At 39.0% G+C, this 23,814-nt stretch overlaps 1 long non-coding RNA gene across 1 annotated transcript in view; it reads right to left on the bottom strand.

Moving 5' to 3' along the window:
* Positions 1-2,292: 2,292 nt before the first annotated feature.
* The window catches only part of LOC139717840 (uncharacterized), a 62,785-nt gene continuing 41,263 nt past the window's right edge, over positions 2,293-23,814 (bottom strand). Inside the window, exons 2-3 of the long non-coding RNA XR_011710004.1 lie at positions 16,005-16,110; positions 2,293-2,662 (exon numbers count right to left, since the gene is read on the bottom strand). This is a non-coding gene — a long non-coding RNA (uncharacterized lncRNA). The remainder of the gene's footprint in view (positions 2,663-16,004; positions 16,111-23,814) is intronic.

The raw sequence follows: 23,814 nt of genomic DNA, 5'->3' as shown, positions 1-23,814 counted from the left end.
TATTTGCATAATCCAGAGTATCAGTTTTATTAGGAAGCAGATTACATGTGATCAAAACCCCCGTCTTCTCTCCTTGCTTACGCACAAATAACACCAGGCAAATTAGTTCTTAGCTCTGACGCTAACAAACACAGTTCAACTCATTACACCAACCAGATAATTTGACTCTAATCCACTGCCACACCAGATGATTCAGACCAAACAAATCTAACGCGACACTGACAATGTCATGGGCCATCACTCCCCAACCTCCTCACTCTCTAGTGCACCTGGGAGAGAGCAGGGTAAGGGGAGTGGGGTGATGGAGTTTTTGTCTAAAGAGCGATGAGTCAAATGCTGTCTCCTGGGAGCTGAAGGCGTCAGATGGAGGAGGAGGATGAAAGAGAAAAAGTGCAGAATGATGAGAAGACAGGAGCTAGAGGGGATGAAAAAGAGAAAGATGAGGACAGGGGAGAGGATGATGAAAAGTGGAGGAGAAGAAGAGGAGCAGAAGGAGAGGGAGGAGGCAGAGGAACAAGATGAGGATGGGGAGGAGGATGCAGGGGAGGAGGAGGATGCAGGGTAGGAGGAGAGGTGGAAGAGAAGAGGAAGAAGAGGAGAAGGAAATGGAGGAACACGAAGGGAGAGCTGAAGACAGAGAGTAGGATGAAGGAAAGAGGAAGAGAACGAAGAGGAGGTAGATGAAGACATGGATGAGGATGAAGAGAAGGGAAGACAAGGAGGAGGAAGATGAGGAAATGGAGGAAGATGAAGAGAAGCGTAGGAAGAGAAGAAGAGGAGAAGTACAGGAAGAGAAGAGGATAAAACGGAAGAAGAAAAAGATGAAGACAAGGAAAATGATGAAGAGAAGAGAAGCAGGAGGAAGATGATGACAGGGAGAGGATGGTGAGACATGAAGGAGATGAAGTGGAAGAGGAAAAGAGGAGGAGAAGGAAGAAAGGGAAGATGATGAAATGAAAGATGAAGAAAATTGGAAGAATAGAAGAAAAGGAAGAAAAGAAAGAGAAAGAGGAAGAGGAGGCAGATGAAGTTATTGAAAGGGATGAAGAAAAGCTGGAGAAGGCAAGAAAAGGAATAGGAAAAGGAAGAAGATGAGGATATGGAAAAGGATGTAGAAAACAAGAGGAAGAGAAGAAGAGGATGAGAAGAAAAAGGATGAGGAAGAGGTTAAAGATCAAAACAGAGAAAAGGGTGAAGAGAAGAGGAGAAGACGGGGACAGGAAAGAGGATGAAGGAAAGATGATGAGGAGGAAGAAAAGGAAGATGAGGAAATGGAAGATGATGGAGAGAAGCAAAGGAAGAGGAAGTGATAGCAAAGGAGTATGCAGAAGATAAACAAGAAGAGAAGAGAGTGTGACACGCAACAGAAGAAGAGAAGGAAGTAGACGGATAAAAGTGTGGAATAAGAAGAGAGACCAAAAAAAAAAAAAAGGAAGCACAGAAAAGATGAGGAAAAGGAATATGAAGGGGTTGTGAGTAGGAGATGGTGAGGGAGTATATAAAAGAAAGAAGGGGTACCACCAAGGAAGCTGGAAGAAAAAGGAGAAGGGGGTTAGAGAAGACCTTAGAGTCTAAAGAGAGGATTGATGCAGGGAGTGATAACCTAGATAATACGCCCCCACTAATCTGGTGAGCCCCACCCCATTAAAAACTGCAAAATCTACTGTGTTGATATTCAATGCTTTTCTGATCATGGGTACAATCACAGGTCATTAAGATGCTGCAATGTCGAGAGGACCACAAACAGCATATTAGTGTAGATGTGTCATAAACTACATGGCATTCGCATGAAAAAAACAACAACAACACACAACTCTTGACACAGGCACACATGAATAGTTATGTGCATACATGCATGTTCCATATCATAGAATATTAAATGGGTTTGTCAAATACCGGTTAGTGATTGGCTAAACACAGTCACGTGATGGAGGCACATTGGTTATGTTCGCCCATGGGAGAACGTTTTTGTAATGTTCTCCCATGGGAAAATATTTTCACGTAACAAATGACAAACGATACCAAATGATTGAACGATCATATTGTTCATACAATCAATAGGATAAATTTGCCTATTCCACACAATGTGAAAAAGCAGATTTGACTAACCCATATAATATAACAGATGATGACTTTTGTTGTCGGAAGAAGTACCAAACGTTCCACCCTCAGGGTTTAAAATGCTATTTCGGGAGGCTATAAGTCCCTCGACTTCGTCTCGGGACTTATAACCTCCCTCACTAGCATTTCAAACCCTTTGGGAGTAACATTTGGTATGTTCCCTCCCCCACTAGTCGTCATCAATCTAATGTATCTATACAAAAAATGTTCCGTTTGTTGGACAAAATGAATGACAACCGAACTCTGCTTGTTTCAAGGCACATACGACATGTACCATTCAGACAACAAACAGGCATGCAGAATCATAAAACTGCCATGGAATTAATATCCTGACCACATTTTTTTTTCACCACCTGAATGCACTCTCAAGCCATCTGAAAGCACGCTGCGGTCGAGCAAGGCAGTTTTCGGATCGAAAAGGTAAACTCGTCTCTTCCGACTTACCCAACGTAGTTGAGTGGATGACTCTGGTGAATGAGAATTCTACATGTCGGACAGGTGTTGTTCTCCTCCAGGTACTTCACCAGGCAGCTTTTACAGACTGGCCAAATAAGAGAGAAACAGGGGGCAGAGGTGGAGATTGTATGAGAATAGCATAAATCACCTGGCACTGTTCACATCATATCCATTATTTCAGAACATCAACATTAGATGAAAATAACAAACTGTAGTCTGATTTCAATTCAATATCACAGTGCAAGAAAACAAATATGAATAAATTATTCATGACTTTCAGGTTTGTCACTTTATGCATCAGTAGTACAAAACTAACAAAGGCAGAAGAAATAAAAAAGACTAAAAAGAAATACAAAGTACTGAAAGATTACATAACATATGCATATATTCACTATGTGCAATGACACATATAAGCCTACAGTACATGTATGGTGGCTGGTCATTAACTCTGCTCATAATGCCCAGGGGTTCTTAAGGAAGCGTTCACATCCATTTTCTCCACACATTGCTCAGAGGTATGATTACTCAAAATTGACACCTTCGAAACCAAAGCATCACGAAGATTACAGACAGTGATGGATGCAGCTGCTAAGGTCTATCATAAATGACTCTGTATACCACAGCTCTCCTCGTTGCAGTTGTGTGGTATACAATCTCAAAGTAATGAACCCGCCTCTCTCTTTCTTTTAAATCTCTTTCCTCCCCCCCCCTCCCCCCCACCCTCTTTATATATCTATATAAATTCAACTGTATGTAGATAGGCGCAATGGGATTTGATTCTATCATTACCACAGCAAATATATTTGTGTATGATGGCTATAGCAATTTTACACACGGATTCTGCAGGGGTTTAAGACAAGTTGGCTCACAGACCAAAATAAATAGGGACCCTGGAATTTACTGTTGGGGATCCAATATGTTTCAAAACATATTACGCACATGTACAGCTCAGGCACATAATATGCATAATTCTATTCAAAGAATGAAATGATTAAGGGGGGCTCCAAGTATACTGAACAAGTATTTTTACTTGAGGGCTAAGATATGTACATCACTCGTTATTCTGCTTAATAATCTAACTTTGCTTTTTACTGCTTTGTGAAGCAGGGTTTCTTTGTCAGATCGCATTCAATATAGAAATTGTAACAATTATGGGTGCTTCCCATTCCCATTAAAAGCCAATAGCATCTTGGCACACAACGAAAGGATTAGCCCATTTGACATTGTGTGCATCCAGTGGCGGTGTTCAAACACAAACTGCAAGATTGATGATTTCTTATGTCTCCCCAGTAATCCACGGGCCGCATTGAGGGGGAGTCTATGAATAATTCCAGGGGGCATGATGCATCTTCAGAATTTACAGGATCGTACAGAACAGATGGGGCCACTGGCTTCATCTATTTGTCATTCATCTCTGTTGCTATGGTAATGGGTCTGGAGCTCAAGGCAACTCGCCCCCTTTTCTCCTGAACTTGGATGTTTCTGGACTTCCTTTAGTGCGCCGATAAAGCTTTGGGCGTGATAAGGAATTTCTTTCTTGGCACCAACAGCAAAGTACTATTTATACAGAAAATTGTGATACGATCTCAGTTTCAAGGACACATTTCTTGTCTGTAATGAGATACATGTAGCTAAAAAAATATGAAGAAGCATCTACTGATGTCCCAAGTTAATTAGCATGTGTCTCGCCAGTCAACTTAAATACAAGTGGGGTTTGTCATTTTCTGGAGGGTGTATACAGGCCACAGACAGTTCATTATGGCAAAAAAAAGGAGAAAATTACTTTATTCCATCCCCCCCCCACCCACACACACACACGAACATTATATCAAACCTCATTCAAACCATGCCACCCCATGAATTAATCTTACAAGTGTGTACAGGTATGTATGCACGTAGTTCTGCTGCTTATTGACCCTTTGAAATTATGTATACATATATGTTTGCATCTTTTGTTTTAGTTGAATATTTGTTGGATTTGTTTATTTCTGTCTCTCCCTTGTCTTTCTTCTCTTTTAATATGTACAAATTATTATATAATTATAATAATTATTAATTATTATTATTATTATAATAATTGTTATTATTATTATTTATTATTATTATTATGTATTATTATTATTATTATCATCATCATCATCATCATCATCACTATTATCATCACTATTATTATTACAAAACTTACCAAAATGTAGACCAAACAACATCATCATCATCACTATTATCATTATTATTATTATTATAGACTTACCAAAATGTAGACTAAACAACTTAATAATCTTTTCCAGAAAAAAAAAAAAAAATCATCCTTAGGTCTGTTTTAAGCCATTGAGGATGGGCTGATTTTGGCTACAACACGCATTTCCCATAGACACCTGCCCGAAGTACATGAATACTCAGGAACTCATCCATAACAGGTAGTTAACATTACTTATGCCCTTCTGTTTGCTTGATTGAATAATTATCATTACTGGCCGACTTGCATGAGGAGTGGTATTTCACTTTAATTGAATTTGAACTGGGCTGACGAAATTTTCAAATTCAGAATATGTCACGGTGACTGATTATTTTAAAGGGATGGTACAGTATTGGTGGAGATGAGAATTGGGGCTTTTAACTTTTTGCGAGATATCAAGAAAACACTTATGATTATATAGTACCAGAGCATACCATTTTTAAGAGGAATTCAAAGTTTATATGATGAAAAACCGGGGTTTTGGAATGACTGATACATGTACATCCAAAAACAAAGTAAAAACAAAGGCGATCGTAATAAAGTGTGGGACCCACACTTTATTAGAATCACACTTAATTAGAATCGCCTTCTTTATTGGATAAATCTCAGCCCATTTCAAAACCAATTTTCATCAAATAAAACATTGAATTCCTCATAGAATTACATGCTCTTTCATGTTTCATAAGAGGTTTCTCATTATCTCACAAAAAAATGTTAGAAATCTTGAAATTAGGGTCTCAACCAAAAAACCATACGATCCCCTTTAATGCATAACAATGACTGAGTTTCCCCTTTAAAGGAGCATAAATTTTGCTCGCATATATTAGCGAATAGATACATGTAACTGTTCATTATGGTACAACTACAAGCACAAAAAGCAGCTCAAGTATCACAGCAAAAGGATTCCTTCACACAAACCAAATTCCAGATTCATTTTCTCTCCAGCCTGCTATTATCTGGAATTCTTGAATTTGACCTTCCCCTTTAATCTCTGCGCTAAACATAGCACATCCTGTCTCCAGTTAGCCCTTCCCTTAGTCTGTGTTTTCATACCGCCTTTCAATTCAACAGAGAATTGCAATTAAGGTCATATTACTATTATTCAATCAGGCGTTATGAAAGGAACTATGGTGGTGCTTCAAGGCATGTTAGTTTGTTGTTTGTTTTTTTAAAGCTTAACAAAAGAGAAGAGATCGAGATGCGTCCATTTAACCCATTTCTGTCTGTGCCAAATAGTTGAATGTGCACAAATTTCACACACAAACCTATGGAAAGGTGATTTATGTGGTATGCAGTGGGTCAAAGTTCGTTCACACATCTTGTCCTCTTCCCTTCCTCCCCCTCCCCCAACATATTCATCCCTTCTTTACTTGACAGGCTGTTGGAGGGAATGCATGCACAGCTAGTACTGTATGAGCTGAAATTTTCGGCGGTGGTTTTATTTTTTAAAGAATTTTCGGGCGATAATCTGCCTTGAACCGCGAGAATAACAACACACTGCCGAAAAATAACAACAAGTTAGACCCTCGCAACTGCAAAATTTAACAACAAGCCAAAATGTCCTCCAAGTAGCAATTCGTGAAAATTTCAGCTTGTACAGTAGGCCTATATTGTTACCACTTTTATTCACCAAGCACACACTAAATACAATAGTAACTTTGATCGTGTGTGGCAACTCAAGTATATTACCAAGGAGCTTTAAACTGAAGCTCCTTGATATTACATATAATGTTCATACTGCCCTTGACATCATATTGGTCTACAAAAAACCACTAACATCTATCCCATCAAGTAAAGCCCCTCCTGACTGCTGTTTCTATGCCATAATGACGCCACTAGATCTCGTCAGTCTTATCATTACATGATATCTCGATGTCTAGAATTGCTATCCATTTCGACTTCGACTCCTACACTCAATGGATATTGATTACAGGGGATGAAGACGTTAAATTCTCACATATTTTTACTGTAACTTTCAAGATGACTTCTTGTGGATTTGCTGTGATTATATGGTCATGTTTGTTGTGTATCACCTGTGAACGAGTGTTGGTGAATAGGAATGACCTTCAGTGTATGGAATACAATGTATTATAATGTACCCTCCACATACTGTATACCACCTCCCCCGCCCCCCCCCCCACCCGAATAAAAAAAAACCACCAACAAATTGAGTATCTGAAAATAAGAACGACCCAAGTCCATGGAAGACCATTTCGAGTAAACTTTAAAAAACTTCATATCTTTTTTATTTGTCCAATAATATTTTATTCAACTGTGATGGGAAGGCAACATTGTATTCAAATTAGAACATATATTATTATGACAATTAACATTTACATTAATTGTGGAGAGGCCATTTGTGTGATGGACTTGGGTCGTTTTTTTGAATGATATACTAGTACATGATATTCTGCCATAGATATGAGAGAAGGATGAGAGAGGGCACTAAAATATGAATGTAAGAATGACCCAAGTCCTTCATTTTTACATTCATATAAGAATTAATTCATTCATTTTAGGCACTTCCGGGGGTAATTACGATTTATCGTTTATACACAAAATGAGTCCATGCATAAGCTACAATTTCCCATGTCAAACTGAATTTGGCCAAAAATTGGACTTGGGTCATTCTTATATTCAGGTCTTCAATTGGTTCTGAAACATTTGTTTAGGTGTAGGGCCTATATTTTACAAAGGAGGCTCTAGCAGTAGCAATAAACCAGAGAAATCTGTGATATGAAATAACAAATTCTTCTCGCACGATGCATTCGAAACAGCAGGGAACCGCTCATACATTTTGACATTTCAACATCAGGATAATATTCCATCTGCATTCTGCAACACTGGAGCCGACACTGATTCTTGAGAGATAAATATACATTTATATGTACATAATCTTCTCACACTGTGAAATATAACATCACATGGCAGACCATTCTTTTTCAAACACACACACACACACACGCACACACACACACACAGCAAATGTAACTTTGTTGACTCAATACCCAAAGTCTGATATTTTTTTCAAGCATGCTTTACAATGTATATCTACAAGGATCATTAATGTGCAGAGAAGCTGAGCAAAACAACAGCGCATCTCAAATTCTGCATCAAATATCTGCTTATTCTTATTTATGATGAAAAACGGGAGCATACAAGTTTAAGTAAGGTTGCTCTTTTTTGGGGGGACATGTAGAATTGCATATTGAAAACTTTCGCCCTAATTCACGCAGAAAATCCGAGGTAGCAGACGCTGACGAAAGTGAGTGCGTGTGGGGCGCGTGGCTAGTCGACACGTTAATGGGGTGGCCTGCAGCACCGTGCGTGGAGGGACATCATGTTCACATAATTTCACGCGTAGTGTGTTGTGTGTGTATAATTTAGGCGACAGAAAACGGGTTAAATCTTACAGTTGATATGATATAGTCTATGGCCTTATCATTTCTTTACAACATTATTTCGGTTGATTACCTCCGTACAACACGTGTAAGCGCCCGATTGCAGTGACAGCAGGTGGCGAGTGACCGTTGCAACTACTTACATTATTACCACCTCCAAGGAAATGCACCAGTCCGACTAGAGCCATCATCGAAAAATGAGACGGAATGTGGAATATATTTGGTTGTTTTTTGCTCCCAAACTTAACAGTTATGCTGTTAATAAGGCTGCTATATATGTAGATAATGTCTCACATACAACTGTATCTGGATATTGCGTTGAAAATGATATTTAGCGAGAAACAAAAGCTTGAAATCACAGGAATTTACACTGCTGACGACGGCAGACAGTGAAGGTCAACGGCTCAAATGTTCGTTGGTAGTCTCGTCACGTGATAGTTCTGTATGGATTGTACACGTTCCCTATGACAGCAATTGTGACTGGGTAGTCTAGCTTTACTGCCAATTTGCGTCAGGACTGCTCAACCAATGAACAGGATTCTTATATCACAAAAATGGGCAGAATCTCTACTTTCTGAAACCGTGCGCCCCAAGTTTGTGCGACCTTTCGTTCTCGAGATATCCCGCCTGGAAGAATTGCAAGACGGCAAAATATGCTCAAATTTGGATTGTTCCCCATAGACAATTCTACTCATAAGGTACTTTTCTGATCAAATTTGCGTCACTGCTACAAATGTTACAATAATGATATATACATACAGATAATCCCTAAAGTGTCCACTTTCAGAATCCAGGCGCCCCAAGTTTGCTTCTTACATAATTTAAAAGTTATGGCAGATTTTGTGGGAAAATGAGTCGATTTTTGACCCGTTTTACGTGTTGTAGCGTTCGCGCGGAAGCGCGGCTTCGCAGATGACCGAAAGTTTTCAATATGACATTTAATTTTTTGGTGCATACATGTGATGTACATAAATACAGTGTATACACAATGTACTGTAACCCCTACACTCACTATCACTTGACGGAAGATTTCATACTACATGCACCCAGGTATACAGCTTGAGATAACGTTTTAACACATGAAAACAAATTGGAGTATGGAATTCAATTTAATACTAATCTTTACAGCTAGGAGTGCAGGTTAGTGAGCAGGAATATTGTGGATGAGTCACTGAAACCCAAACATACAAACGGGCTACAACTGTAATTTAGTTAATTTGTGATAGGTATATGTGATCATGTCAGTGATGCTGCTGAAATCGTGCTTCCGTCCATGTGTACATTGTATTGTATGATCAAAAACACATAAAAACGTTGTCATAGTTCATCATTCACACCAAAATTATAGACAGTTCATCTCCAGACATTCTTTAGAAGGGGGGGGGGGGGGGGCATGGGAGGGGCTGGAAGGAAGGTGGTACCAAATCTTTAATAGACTTCAGTGAAATGCCAGTTGATAATCAGCACACTCCACAACATCAAAAGTGCAGCATCACATACAAATCATTCTTTAAATAAAAAGTTTGAAAATTGTAAACTACAGCTGTACCTTTGTGGCTCACACATTAATCTACATCATAAATGATGTTATAATTAGCCTACATCCATGACTGGTTCCACCACATTGAGACGGCTAGGCTTGCATTCCAGACCTAGAATGCACAGGTTATTACTGTAAAGCAAGATATTTTCGCAGCATGAAATTTTTGCAAATTAGAGCAGACGGCCTTTTTCGTAGTACGAAATTTCACGAATTGCCACTGGCATTCAATGCCTATGGTGTAGACAAGGACTTTGTAATTTTGCAAATCTTGGCTCTCGTAAAACTCTCAAAATTAAAAGTAAATGCACATGAACATTTTTGTTTTTATACAGTGATTTATCCCTGTCCTGTATTTTTGGTTTGAACTCCAGTGCAACTGAAGTGCCAATCAATTATTGCCTGGTACAAGATTTGATAAAGCCTTCATCTTGACGTTATTCAACCAAAAGTTGGCTACTGAAAAAGTTTTTAAGACTTTAAGAAATAAAAGCAAGAGAATGCTGCAAAGTCACACCAGCTATTGAAAGTGATGCAGCTGAGAATCCTATGGGATCCAAGGGACTCACACCTCTGTTCTGCACAGACACTGAGTTCCTGTAGCAAAGATGACATCACTGAACATTGTGAAGTTGATATACAAAGGACAAGTCCACCTTCATAGACATAAGGATTGAGAGAATGCAGCAATATCAGTAGAACACATCAGTGAAATTTTGAGGAAAATCAAACAAAAATTCACAACTTTGAACGGATTGTCCAATTTTCCTCAAACTTTCCATGATGTGTTCTTCTGATATTGCTGCATTCACTCAATCCTTATAAATGTATATGAATGTGAACATGTCCTTTAAAGGACAAGTCCACCTTAATATACATTAGGATTGAGAGAATGCAGCAATATTAGAAGAACACATCAGTGAAAGTTTGAGGAAAATCAGACAATCCGTTCAAAAGTTATGAATATTTTAAGTATCTGTGCAGTCACTGCTGGATGAGAAGACTACTACAGTGTATGATGTCACATGCGTACAACTATATAAGGAAAATAAAAAGAGAATTTCACAAAACTTGACTTTTTGAATAAAGTGCACATTTCCTCGACTTGTTACTGGCTTATGTTAGGGGTAATATTATTCCCCCTGACTTCTGAAAGAGAGAAGTCGAGTGTTCTTTCATTATGTGAGAAAAGTGAGAATATCTTGAATTTTCTTTATGCTTTCTTTATATAGTTGTACTCATATGACATCACAAGCTATAGTAGTCTTCTCATCCAGCCGTGACTGAGCAGAAACTTCAAAAATTCATAACTTTTGAATGGATTGTCCGATTTTCCTCAAACTCTCATTGATGTGTTCTACTAATATTGCTGCATTCACTCAACCCACATGTCTATGAAGGTGACCGTATGCACATGGGTGATTGGCTCAGCAGTCAGCAGGGAGTGGATGTTGTAGGACGAAAATCATGATATTTCTGCGGTGAGCATTCTCATTGTCATCTGTCTCTGTGAACTTCACTGCATGCTCTATGTGCATGATATTTCTTGCAACGTTATGGGTGGTTTTTATGCACAGTCACACGGTGAGGAGAATGTTGCCAGTTTTCATATGTCACCATTTTTCAAAAGTCGCATTTTGATCTGTTAGTGTGAATGTGTCTCGGTTTTTGGTTGGTTTTTTTTTTTTGTCGTTGAACATTTTGCTTTTTTCCGGGAAGTAGAATGCAATTTCGGCAAATATATAATTGGCAGACACACAGATGACAGTGATCAGATTTTAGGTTTAATTTAATTTTAACATATATCATTGATAGAAAAAAAAAATAAATGAAAAAGATTACTTCTTAGGTTTAATGCTAAGGTTTAATGCCAACTATTTTGTATGTTTATTTGTTTGCTTATTTATCGGAACTTTTCAATCTTTGATACAAAGTGGTCTCTTGAGGTCTACAAACATGTATCACTGCTGGGAAGAGCTGCTCATGATCTTTCTTGTCTACTGTGAGATGGATTGCATTACTTGGATCCTCATTTGTTTTTCATCAGATATGTCATACTGTATATATATCTGACAAGTCACTTCTGTTTTGCTAACCTATATGTCATAACTAATCTATAGCCAATCTCATAATCCAGAAAATTCAAGGGTTTTTAATTTTTCAGCGTATCTTTCAACGGAAGCATGCATGCTTTCCAATCACACGTAGTATACAGTACAGCAGATCTGTCATCTTTAATTCCCCATGTAGGGTGTACTGTTGTGACCTTTCTGTTTTGTAGTTCTTCAGGTTTGTTTTGAATAGCATGTTCAATGCTGCTCATAATGCACTATAATTAATTCTCTTTTATTTCATTGTTACTTTGCTCTTCATTACTACATCATTATACATGTACGCACAAAAAAACACACATGACTACACCATGTATACTTCAAAACAAAAGCTTTTTCCAACAGCAAGACAAAATTTGACCAACATTTCTTATCTCGGGAGCCTGGTAGGAAGCCAGATTTTCAACCTACACGCCTTATCGTCTGCTGGCTATACGAAAATATCTCCTGAGCTCTGAGCTGGGTATATACGAGTCAATATTGTTCAAAGGGTGTCAAGTTATGGAAACTTGGCCGGCTGTCAATCGCAGCGATGATCAGAAACACCTGTGAACACAACATGGCTAACCTTTTCCAAGATAGTACGAGGAACACAATGGCAGGCATACAGTGATACCAGCAGCCTTGGCTGTGACTGCGTGCTAATACGGCTTGTTTACATGCTCCATTTCTCTCCTCAGAGTCAACCTCCAAAAACATTTTACACCCACAATGGTTCCTGTTGAACCCATTTTGAGCCCCTTAGAAGAAAAAAAAAAAATGTATTCTCATCTCACTGCTCAACTCCAACAGATTGTCACTCTGGATAGACATTACTCCAGCTTAAACACTTTTATGCAACAACTTTATGCAAAATAATTTCATGCTTAACTTGTTTATTCAGGTTTTTTCGGGGGGGGGGGGGGAATGGATATACAGTATTAAATGTCTGGCTGGATAACAAACAAAATTACCAGTCTCATATATTATGTTTCAGAAAAATCACCTCCCCCTTTTCTCCCCCATATCCCCCCCCCCCCCCCCAGGAGGATGCAACAAACTGATGTAAAATCAGAACACCGGACTGCATTTGTACGATATCACTTGGGAAGTCACGCATCCAGCCATGTGGTAGATTTGAGCTCAAACCCTACATCGATCATTGGTCTCAGACAAAATCAATTCAACTCGCATCTCAAACTGAAGGAGTCCTAGATATCAACTAACACGCTTCTCAGCACAAATTCCCAGCTCATATTTACCATAATACTGAAAAGCAACAAGATAATAAAGCAAAATGAGAAAAAAACAAAGTTGAATATTGGTCAGAGTTGTTGGCAGGCCTGCAATGCAGAAGCACTCTTGTGGCATCTTACAGTTCAAGGGCAGAGCAGCGCTCCAAGCAAATTTCAGCCAGACTCTTCTGTGCAGTCCAACCTACTTTGGTTAAAGATAGAGAGGAAAAAAAAAAAACCTCCTCCGCGTTAAGAGAACCCTGATGGAATATCAAGATGTCGCAGCCAGACAAGTAATAAGGCTACAGGGGAAGAAGACGGAGGATCTTCGCCTCTGCAGGGCACACAGTAGGCCCAGGGTTCGGCAATTTGCTGGCTGGGCTCGTCATCACGAAATCTATCAGACAGCGGGAGACTTGGGATGCCCCAAATAACACTGATAATAGATCTGTTTGTGGGATTTGTTTACCAGCAATCCCTTAGAATGTCTCCCTATGGACAGACGGCTTTCGTTTTTCCTTACGCTCATGATGACCCAACTCCACAGAGCCTCTGTAGTTTGTGCATTACATCTCCACACAAGCATCCACATATGTAGCTGAGGTGATATCACTCATGCATGATAATTGGGCATTTTCAAGAATTATAATGTGTATGTGTACAATAATACCGAACTCTACCTACCCCTCTATCATTGTCTGCACAATTGTACGTACAATTGTACAAACAGAATGGTGGCCAAACACAAGTATCTCCTCTTGAAAATGAAACTGATATCATTCACAATTTTTTTTTAGAGTTAATGTATAAAATCTACACTGTTTTCTTGTCTTAATATTGGAAAAAAAAAGAATCCCAAATCATGTAAACACACACACCCAAACACACAATCTGTATATTTAGGGCTACTGCTGTTGTTCTAAAATAGTGGAAATAAAAATTACACACCATGAACAATTACACGCATACACAGTCTATAAATTCTGGGCTGCTACTTGTCGTAGGCAGATCTGGCCAGCAGAAATCTTGAGCCGTATTCTCTTGCCTCTCCCCCCCCCCCCCCCCCCAACCTCACCCACCTCCCTCCCTCCCTTTCCACTCAGGATCATGCATACCCATGAACAGGACAAATCACCAACATTTAGGCTGCGCCACAGAGGGAGAAAGAGAGTGTGAAGTCAAAAGTTGAGGCATAAAAGCTCTTCGCAAACATGCTCCAAGGCACTGCAAACATTATCAAGCCAGCAAGATTTGCAACTGGTCTCTGACTGGCTTTTTTTTTTCTCTCTCTCCAGAAAGTCACTTCCAAATGCTGTGGATGTTTTTGCAGAGCAATGAATTGTGAAACATGCGAGAAATAGGTGTGCCATTGAAATTCATGTTTCAAAGGCACTTGTTCACACCTCGTAGCTCCATGTTCACAATGAATTGCAGTGTTGTATAATAACACAGAGATTCCAAACAGGGTACCTCAGAGATTTTTTGACTCAGAACAGACTGTTGTACAAAAATTTATAGAAAAGAAATAACAATCCACTCAAAATGGTGAAAGTTTCTTATAAATCCTTTTAAAAAGGGTAAGAAAATCATGGATCTTTGGAGTCTTACATTTTTGTTTCAACACTAAAGTTCACCAAAATTCCACTGTTAAAAAAAATAGATACTGTAAAACATGATATATTCGCGGCATGGATTTTTCGCGAATTGAAGCCGACGGCCTTTTTTGCGGCATGAAATTTTCGCGAACTGCCACTGCCATTCAATGCATATAGTGTAGAAAAGAACTTTCGCGTGCATTTTAATTTCGCGAATCTTCGTGCTCGCGAAATTCGCGAAATTAAAATGCACGTGAACATTCCTCGTTTTACAGTACACAATCACAGAACATTCAAGAGGTTCCGGCAACTTTCAACAGCAAGATAACTTGCGGGTAAGGGGATTTATACATGCTTAATTACTGACTTCAAAATGATAACTCTAACATTTCTTTGTATAACCAACGGAAGAGATTACATTTTCCCTCATCTATTTTGCATATAATGTGATTGTGACACTAACAAACCTTCTTGAAATATGTTATACTTCGAATTTTAAGCACTTTCTTATCATTCTTTCAATTGCCCCCCCCCCCCCCAAAAAAAAAAAAAAAAAAAATGTTCGATGAACGACACGTGATGGATGCTGGATGATGACTGATCACATAGCTCATCTGAGGCAAAGACTCCAGCAAGCTTAAAGGGGAAATCCAGTCCAAATATAAGTTAGTCTGATAAGAAAGAATAAAACATTACAAGTTCAACTGTAAAATTTTGATCGAAATCAGGTGAAAAATAAGTAAGTTATGACATTTTGAAGTTTCACTAATTTTTCAGGAAACAGTTCTTGAATGGTCAATATACGCAAAGGGCAAAGTGAGCATCACTTCACCCCCTCACAACTTGCATATATTTGACATTTCCAGTTTTTCATTCAAATGCAAGTAAGCTCAAGGCTCAAATCCCGGTATATCTAACTAATTACTATTCTGAAGCTATTCAACCAGGAATAACATTATGTTGCAGACTTCAATGACAGAAATATTGAATTTTCGTCATTTTTTTTTTTACACGATCAATGGAAAATTGTGAGGTTATGACATAGTTAGCTCACTCATTTGCATATTCATATCCACTGTACAAGAACTGTTTTACAGAAATTAGCATAACTTTAAAATGTCATAACTTCCTTATTTTTAAAATCTGATTTCAGTCAAATTCTTATCGTTGAATTCGTTAGATTCTACCTTTTTTATCAGGCTCACTTATATTTGGACTGGATTTCCCCTTTAACATTGTGGGCTGGGAGAGGAAGCATAGGCTGATAATAGCTGCAGCACCCACAGAAAGAATCTTGCGTTTTCTGTTTTCTTGACTTTATTTTACTCACATGTGTGGAGGCATTCTATGATGGTGGTGGCGTCGATGAGGTATCCATGGCACAGCTTGCAGGTGATGTTCTCGTTGATCTCGTACAGGAACACCTGCCTGTCCATCTGTGATCGGAGGTAGACAAAGGAGAGGGAAATCATTAAGACATGAATATGATCGTCACCCTCACCCACATCATGCAGCATAAGGCATGAGGCGAATCAATGGCACAGCACAAATGAGGTTGACTCAGTCGTTTTTAGCGACATGCATGTCTATGCAACAGTAGGGCTATTAGCACCAGAAAGACACAGAATGGGGTGGGGGGAACAGTTTTTTGGGGCACCATTTACACTGCCAGAAACACTGGACACTTGCAGTGTTTTGGCAGGAAATGTGCATGCATGAGAAAAACCAGATATTTGGGATTCTGGATAAGTTGTGCATACGGTGTGCAGTATGTGCAATCGATATGAGATCTACAATGCATCTTTCCATTCAGCTTGCATGATGTCAGTACTTCTTCCTTTCTTTTTTGTATAATACTGGCTGGGTAGCATATTGAATACGTAGCATATCAATGATTTTATATAATAGTGCTTGTCACTTGTGGTTGTTCTGCAATGACACAACTGTATAAATTAAAACCCAGCTTGGTAATTCAACATTAATCCACTTCAACAAATCCAATCACTTTCTTCTTTTTTTTTTCTTTTTGTTGGGGTGGGAAATAACTACACGTATGTCACTACTACTGACTGATTGTTTACAATTTACATGAATGCTTATCATCAATACAGAAACATAACAAAAACATATGGCCTCAATTTTCTATTTTAAGTACAGGCCAGAGGATGAGAGAAATTATATATTCTTTTATTGTGTGCTGATATTCCATCCTGAATCTCAGTCTTATTTATCTATTTACAAGTTTCTGCATGCTCCTCCCACGGAAATCTCATCCCATCACTTCTTCAGACGTCATCTCGTGCTCCAACGCACAGAGCTTTCCCTTTCCAAATATTATCCCCTATTCTCTTCAGTCTTTCTTCTATAAATCAATCCCTCCTTCGTGCCCCCCCCCCAATCTATGCAAGCACACACACACACACACACACACACACACGCTTTGAAAGCCAATGTTCGCAGAGCTGAAGGGGGTTCAGGAGGTATTGCACACAATACACTGTGTGTGAGGTTCAGATGCTCCGCCCCCTCCTTGATTGGCGAAGCTGCAAGGACGCCGCATGTTCTGAATGTTGTTTAACATTTCGGCTGATGCGATGGCTGCAACTCGAGGGATTTTGATGCAGCCGTTAAGATACGTGCGTAGCAATAAATGTCACGGAACTTTTACAGCAACTCTTGTCAACCAAACCATAAATGTCAAACGTGTACCACCATGTCTCTGCCCCCTTTGCCAAGCTAACATTTAATGTTGGGTCATTCACATTACTATGAAATAAACACAAGCGTTGAAGCTGAAAGAAGCTTTCCACAGCAATGCTCAAAGAGTCTTTCTTTCGTGGGAACTGACTTACAATCATTCAAAATATTTTGAGTTTGCATTTATTATTAGTTTTATTGGTGTGAATTCAAGAATGAAAAATCTTGCAAGTTTTCTTTCACGTGGGATCCGACACATCTTGTCAACTTGCAAAACCAAGGAAACATTGTAGGCCTACCTCCAGAATCTGAGGCAACACTGCATTTGAATGAGCATGGACAGAGGAGTAAAATCTTCCAAGTTTAAAATTTTGCAGTATTTGTCATTGAGAACGGCCCTCATACCATTGTAAAGGGGTGTTGGAGTGCCACTTTGCACTGGAGGGATACATTGTTCGCCAACAACACTGGACATTATCCCTCTTCAATTGGCCCTCAAATTCCTCTACGACCATGAGACCATTGATTTGCTGGTTCAAACAAGTTGTGTCCCCTTGTTGCTGCTCCACACCTTGGCAGCAGTTGAGGACAAAGAACAAGACGTCGCCGATTTGGATCAATGCTGAACTCAGGGGTGACTCCGTCCGATGGCACGCCTTTCTTTTCGGAAGGAGCAAGCTTTCAATTTCACGCAGGCAGCGACATGTGTCGGCTGCTCTCCGCTCCTCGCCATTCAGCGGTAAGAATAGTTGCAAATCTAGACTCACAGTCCGGAGGCAGCGGGGCGTGAAATAGCTACCCGGAGTGTTTAACTTTGTGCTTTATGGGCCATTACACCTTTCACATCCTTCCAGCGCTTATCTTCGCAAATCTGCTGCAGAGGATGGGTTTGGGATCAGCATTACAGGGAGAAGAATCGTCTTGTATTACAGGAGGGATTTAACTTTAAAGGGGTTGATTACTTAGGAGATGATCTCTGAAGGAAACATGTGACTCTGATCTAAATGTCCAAGACAGTCAGTTCATTCATCCATTGATAAGAATTATACACAGCTTATAAAGAGTGTGGGGTTATTCAATAATACAAATGTGTTGTAAACACAATGGAAAATGCACACTGTATGGTTTAAGCAGGGAGGTGGGAACTCTTCCCACCTCTCTGGTTTAAGACTGGATTGGATAAGACCAAGGAGCTTCAAACACCATGCATATCATACCATCATTTAAGTGTGAATCAAGCAGGTGGTGGGATTTAGAATCGTTAAAATAACTCTCCAATGACTTTATACCAGAACAGACTATCAGACAGCTCTGCCAATGCATCAGTTGCTTTCGAATGGGACCTCTGTCTGGTGAAAATACTGAATGACAAACAGACATAAATCATTACCTGCTGCACACCTGATGTGTCAAAAACCTCCGACTCAACTACGTGTACAGCGACACTAAATACAGTTGAACCTCTCGTATCCGGACAAGTCGGGACCGGGGCTCATCCGGATAAGGGATTTGGCCGGATACGGGAGACTCAATGCTTTACACATGTACATATACATACACATGTACTGATGTAGCCCATTGTAGTACCACACGACATTGTATAGTAATGTGTATACTGCAACCTTTTCATTGTTACACTCAGTAACAGACCCCAAAATAGAGGTTCGTGTTTGCAAGAATGAAATCATTTTTTGAAATAAATTCTTGGGATGATTTACCTAAATAATTATTAAGAAATTTATGTATCAAGTAGATCTTGAAAATAAACAGTACGAGTCGACGAAACTACGCTTCAAAATTTTGAGTGTTCAATATCATTCGCTGCTCAGCCAATGACTCGAAACAATGCATGTCTATCTAGTCATATCGACGGCGGTGTATGGACCTATATGTGGCAATGCGATATGAGAGGACTCGAGCGCATAATCTGTCCATGTTCTTGCGATGATTTGAGGATGTTTGGGGATGTTAAAATGTCTGAAGGTAAGCAATTTGGAAGGAAATTTGATGTAATGTATGTTAATCATGTTGGAAGTAATATGTAATTTATGTGTGTTTGTGTAGGAGTTTTCAAGGAGTTTGGAATCCCCCTTTCCTCCCGTAATTATTAAAAAAAAAAAAAAAAAAAAAAATCACAGCATCCGTATAATAGAGAGATCCGGATAAAGGGAGGCCGGATAAGAGAGGTTCAACTGTACATCCAAACTAAGTTGTGACTGGACATTTTTACACGCTCAACCGTAACTTGATGACAATCTACAAATTTTGTTTTATGCTGTTCAAAAGAGGGATACACAACACATAATAATGTGGTCACACTCTTTTTACAATGAAGGGATCACTTTCAGTTTCCTCAAACTGCAGTTGGATAACGGCATCAAAGATCATCATCCACATATAATTTCTGCTACCATAAATCATCGGGTTTGGACTGATACAAACTGATATTTTGTTGCACACATTTAAACATGAATAAACAAATTGTGTTTACAGTCTAGCAATGCTCTTAATTTTTGTTCTTTTTAAATGGATTTCCAATTTCAGTTCAATCCTTGTGTTGTCATACATCAATATAGTATATTCCACTGTCTGGCTGGAGTATATGATATTTTGCAAATCTGGACTTATATGAGACAAGTTGGCAAGTGGCTGAATTTGTGATCAAGAACAACAGTAACCAAGTAAGAAACTAGAGAAACACTCTGAGAGCATAGACCTCAGCCAAGCAGCTCATTTCCACTACTATCTTATTTTCCATAGAGATCAGTGATTTTCATCCATATATAAATTATGCATGTCGAAAATCGCCCAATTTCTCAATATAGAAACCTTTTGTTACGTCATCAATTTCCAGCTGCACGGCACACCTCTACCTAGCAGAAACTAGAGCATGCACTTTGTACACGCAAGCAAACTCTAAATATGTGCAGCTTAAACTCCTAGGTTTATTGACCCTACCCGCCAAAATATCAAAAATCCTTCATAAAATCCATAAAAATTCCTGGATCACTACCAAAATTTAATCATCTGTTACAAGTGTCAATCTCAACCTTTCCTGAAGTTTTATCCTAATCTGTTCACAACTTTTTGAGTTACTTTGCACACGGACAAACAAACGCCAATGAAAACATAACATCCTCCCTTGGTGGAGGTAATAAGTATTCCACTCTTCATGAGAAAAGTTGGTAATTTCGTGCCTTGGAGAGGTTATATATGATGCATTATTTGTATTACAGGAGATCATATCTCTATTCCCCCCCCCCCCCCCCCCCCCCCCCCCCCCCCCCAGTTGTCAGTTTTGCGAATATCAGTCAACTCACCAAATTTGCAAAAGTAGATGACACTGAAAATTTATTGTGTAGACGAAGAGTGTATGCTTTTACATTCACCAAGAATGCAAAGAACACTCCTCATTAGTGGGATTCACACTGACAGAAATTCGTGGGATATAAATCTACAGCTCGAGCTATAAACGTTTTCCCAAAATGACTTTGTATTCATCATCTTCACAGCAACGCCTTTCTGGCTCAAATGCATTTGTGATCACACTTTTTTCCTTGTTTCAGAAAGACATGTCTAACGTTTAAGTAACCCCATACTCAAAACAGCTTTGCATTTATCATCTGCCCAAATATCCCCTGAAAGTTGTTTGTAAACCTTAAATGCACGCCAGAATTGAGTTGATAAATGTGCCTTCGAATACTATCATTGTACTAATTGTCGAATGAAAAAAAAAAATGAACGAACAAAAAAGACAAGTTTCTGGTCTGCATCACAACATGCTTTATGTACAATTGTAACATCAAATTAAGGGCATTGATTTACCTGAACAACCTGCATGCACAACGATATATTCCACACATTGTTAGAGACAAGACTATTGCCGACTGAAGAGTACTGTTAGCGACACAGCTGACCTTTAACAAACAGAGCGCACATGTCTGCAAATTTGTTTGTGGGATTCTGTATCACATTTGAAAAGTCCTAGGGTATGCCTTTGCTTATCCGAAACTTCCCATGGGGAGATCTAATGATATCAACATGCCATATCTGCCGAAGATCAAGTTTGGATTTTTTTTCTCTCTCTCTCTTTCTGCACTGGAGCAATTTGAGGAAACAGATTTAGCTTACCTTCTATTCAGAGACTCGCCAAAAATATTTTTCACTCTCCAGACAGTGTATATGCTGTGTTTTATTCATTGACATTTCCCCTGAATAAATAAAGGTACTGTTTACCACTGGGAGCAGTGATTAAAAAGATGTTCCAGATATTACATCTGATGCATAATGTGAAAGGTCAGTTGTATCACAAAACATCCTACCATATAAACATAAATTTGCAATAAACCCTAACATATAAGGAGATATCACTATTTTTCTCAATAAACCATAAGTGTAGACGGTTTAGCCTTGAAACACTTCTATCATAACTATTGTTCATATTTTGTACATTTAACAATACATACCATGGATTACACTGATTCAAATTTTAACACTAAATGTTTTTATCCCTAACTCACATTTTAGAACTATTTTTTAGCACTAAAGCTGGGTTTTTGTTTCATCTGCAAATTGTAAATAATGCCTTTAAATACAGTTTCACACCGGAAAGAAGTTTTGTTTTCTCAGATTTGAACAGGAAATGGTCCAGGAAATTGTAATGAACAACAACAAAAAAAAAAAAGAAAGAAAGTAAAAAAGATCCCAACACTAATTTTTTAGTTCATTCACTTCACTTGGGTGACAAGACAGTACATTTTCATCACAGTGTGTCTTACAGCTGTATTTAGTGGCCTTAGAAATTAGCTTTAAGCATACAGTAACATCTCATGACAAACATAAAGCTAGCTCAAGATATTACTGTATACGCTATAATTTTCGCGTACATAAATTTTCGCGAATTGCCGCTGTCACACATTTTCGCGAGTGGTTAAATTCGCGATTGGGGGACCAGAGAAAATATGAAGTGGCAAAGAAAGTGTGAATTTTCAACTTACTAGCAAATAAGAATGATACTAGTTATACACTGCATGAAAAAGACTTGCCAAACTCTGCGAACTAGTAAGTTAGAATTCAACATTTTTGAAGTGGTTTAGTCCATCGCGCTAGATTTCTGACAAGTGGTCCCCTTGCGATAATGGATTGGCTCTCTACAGTATTCGTAAGTAGACGAGGACGTGCGTAAACAAGCTTAGCCAGTATGGTCTGTTCGGTAAGCCGTGACATGGTATACTATTACTGAAATGTTCGTATCATCAAGGCAAGGGATTCATTTTGGAAGGTAATATTTTCGCGTGTTGTTAATTTTGCGAATAGTTCCCGACTCGCGAAATTCGCGAAAATAAAACCCCCGTGAAATATATAGCGTATACAGTAATCCACTCCATTTTCTGAGCGCGAATGAATTGCATGCAGTTTGTAGGAAACTATTACTGCTAGGGCACGATCTATCAACATGTACAGTTGTAGCCTAATGCCAATACTGAATGGGGAGGGTACTTCAGGAATAAAAGATGGGTACTCCGATCAACTCATTTTATTCTTTGATCTAAAAATCCTCAAAAACAACTCATTATCCTGGCAAATCAGGTCAGCCAGACAAGTTTCTTGGTAGACCCTTTTGATATACTGCACGCAAATTCCAAATGGAGGAAGATGAATTTTAAGCCCTCCTGAGAACTACCATGTTTTAACATTAATGTGTCATTGATTCCTAGCTGTGTCACCTTGTTAACCCAACAAACAATCATGATGAACAAACAACGCATAAAATCTTTGGTACATCCAATGTTCACCCTTTCTCCCCTGAAATCACCGAGCTAAAAAATTCTGCCCTTATGGCAGCTATGTAGCAGAGGCTTACGTGCACTCCAAGGCCCCTCATTAAGAATCACACGGGTGCTAATTATACTCCCATCACTATTTTCATTGTGAGCACAAGCTGCTATTTTTTGCCTCTGTAGACTAGCATGACTGGAGCTCTCCCCCAAACAGTTCATCACTGAATTGGCCGAAACCGATCTCGGATTCTCAGATTTCGACCTGGCAGTCAGAAAGCTTTCAAAATAACAATTAAAAAGAAGCCCCCCCCCCCCCCCCCCCAAAAAAAAAGCATGTGTGATGAAGCAAACCACTAGGGCAGTACAATTTTCAGTACATGTACACACTTTGATTAAAGAGAAAGAGAGAGACAGACAGGGAGGTTGACACTGTTGAAACTGAACATGTACTGCTCTCTACTGAGAGATAGAATATAGTTCTCAGAAGGGCTCAAAATTCATCTTCCACCATTTAGCAGTTACTTGCAGTATATCAAAAAGCACTACTAAGAAACTTGTCTGCCCGGTACATTTTGCCGGAATAATGAGTTGTTTTGGAGTATTTTGAGATCAAAAGTGTGAAATGATAAAGCCAGTGCGCATGACTTTTATTCCCAAAGCGCC

The sequence above is a fragment of the Diadema antillarum genome, unplaced genomic scaffold (assembly GCF_040938485.1).
Source record: "Diadema antillarum isolate AM-2024a unplaced genomic scaffold, OU_Dant_1.0 scf00000083, whole genome shotgun sequence".
NCBI lineage: Eukaryota > Metazoa > Echinodermata > Echinoidea > Diadematoida > Diadematidae > Diadema > Diadema antillarum.
The sequence above is the reverse complement of the archived record's forward strand: the minus strand, read 5'-3'. Positions and strand labels throughout refer to the sequence as shown.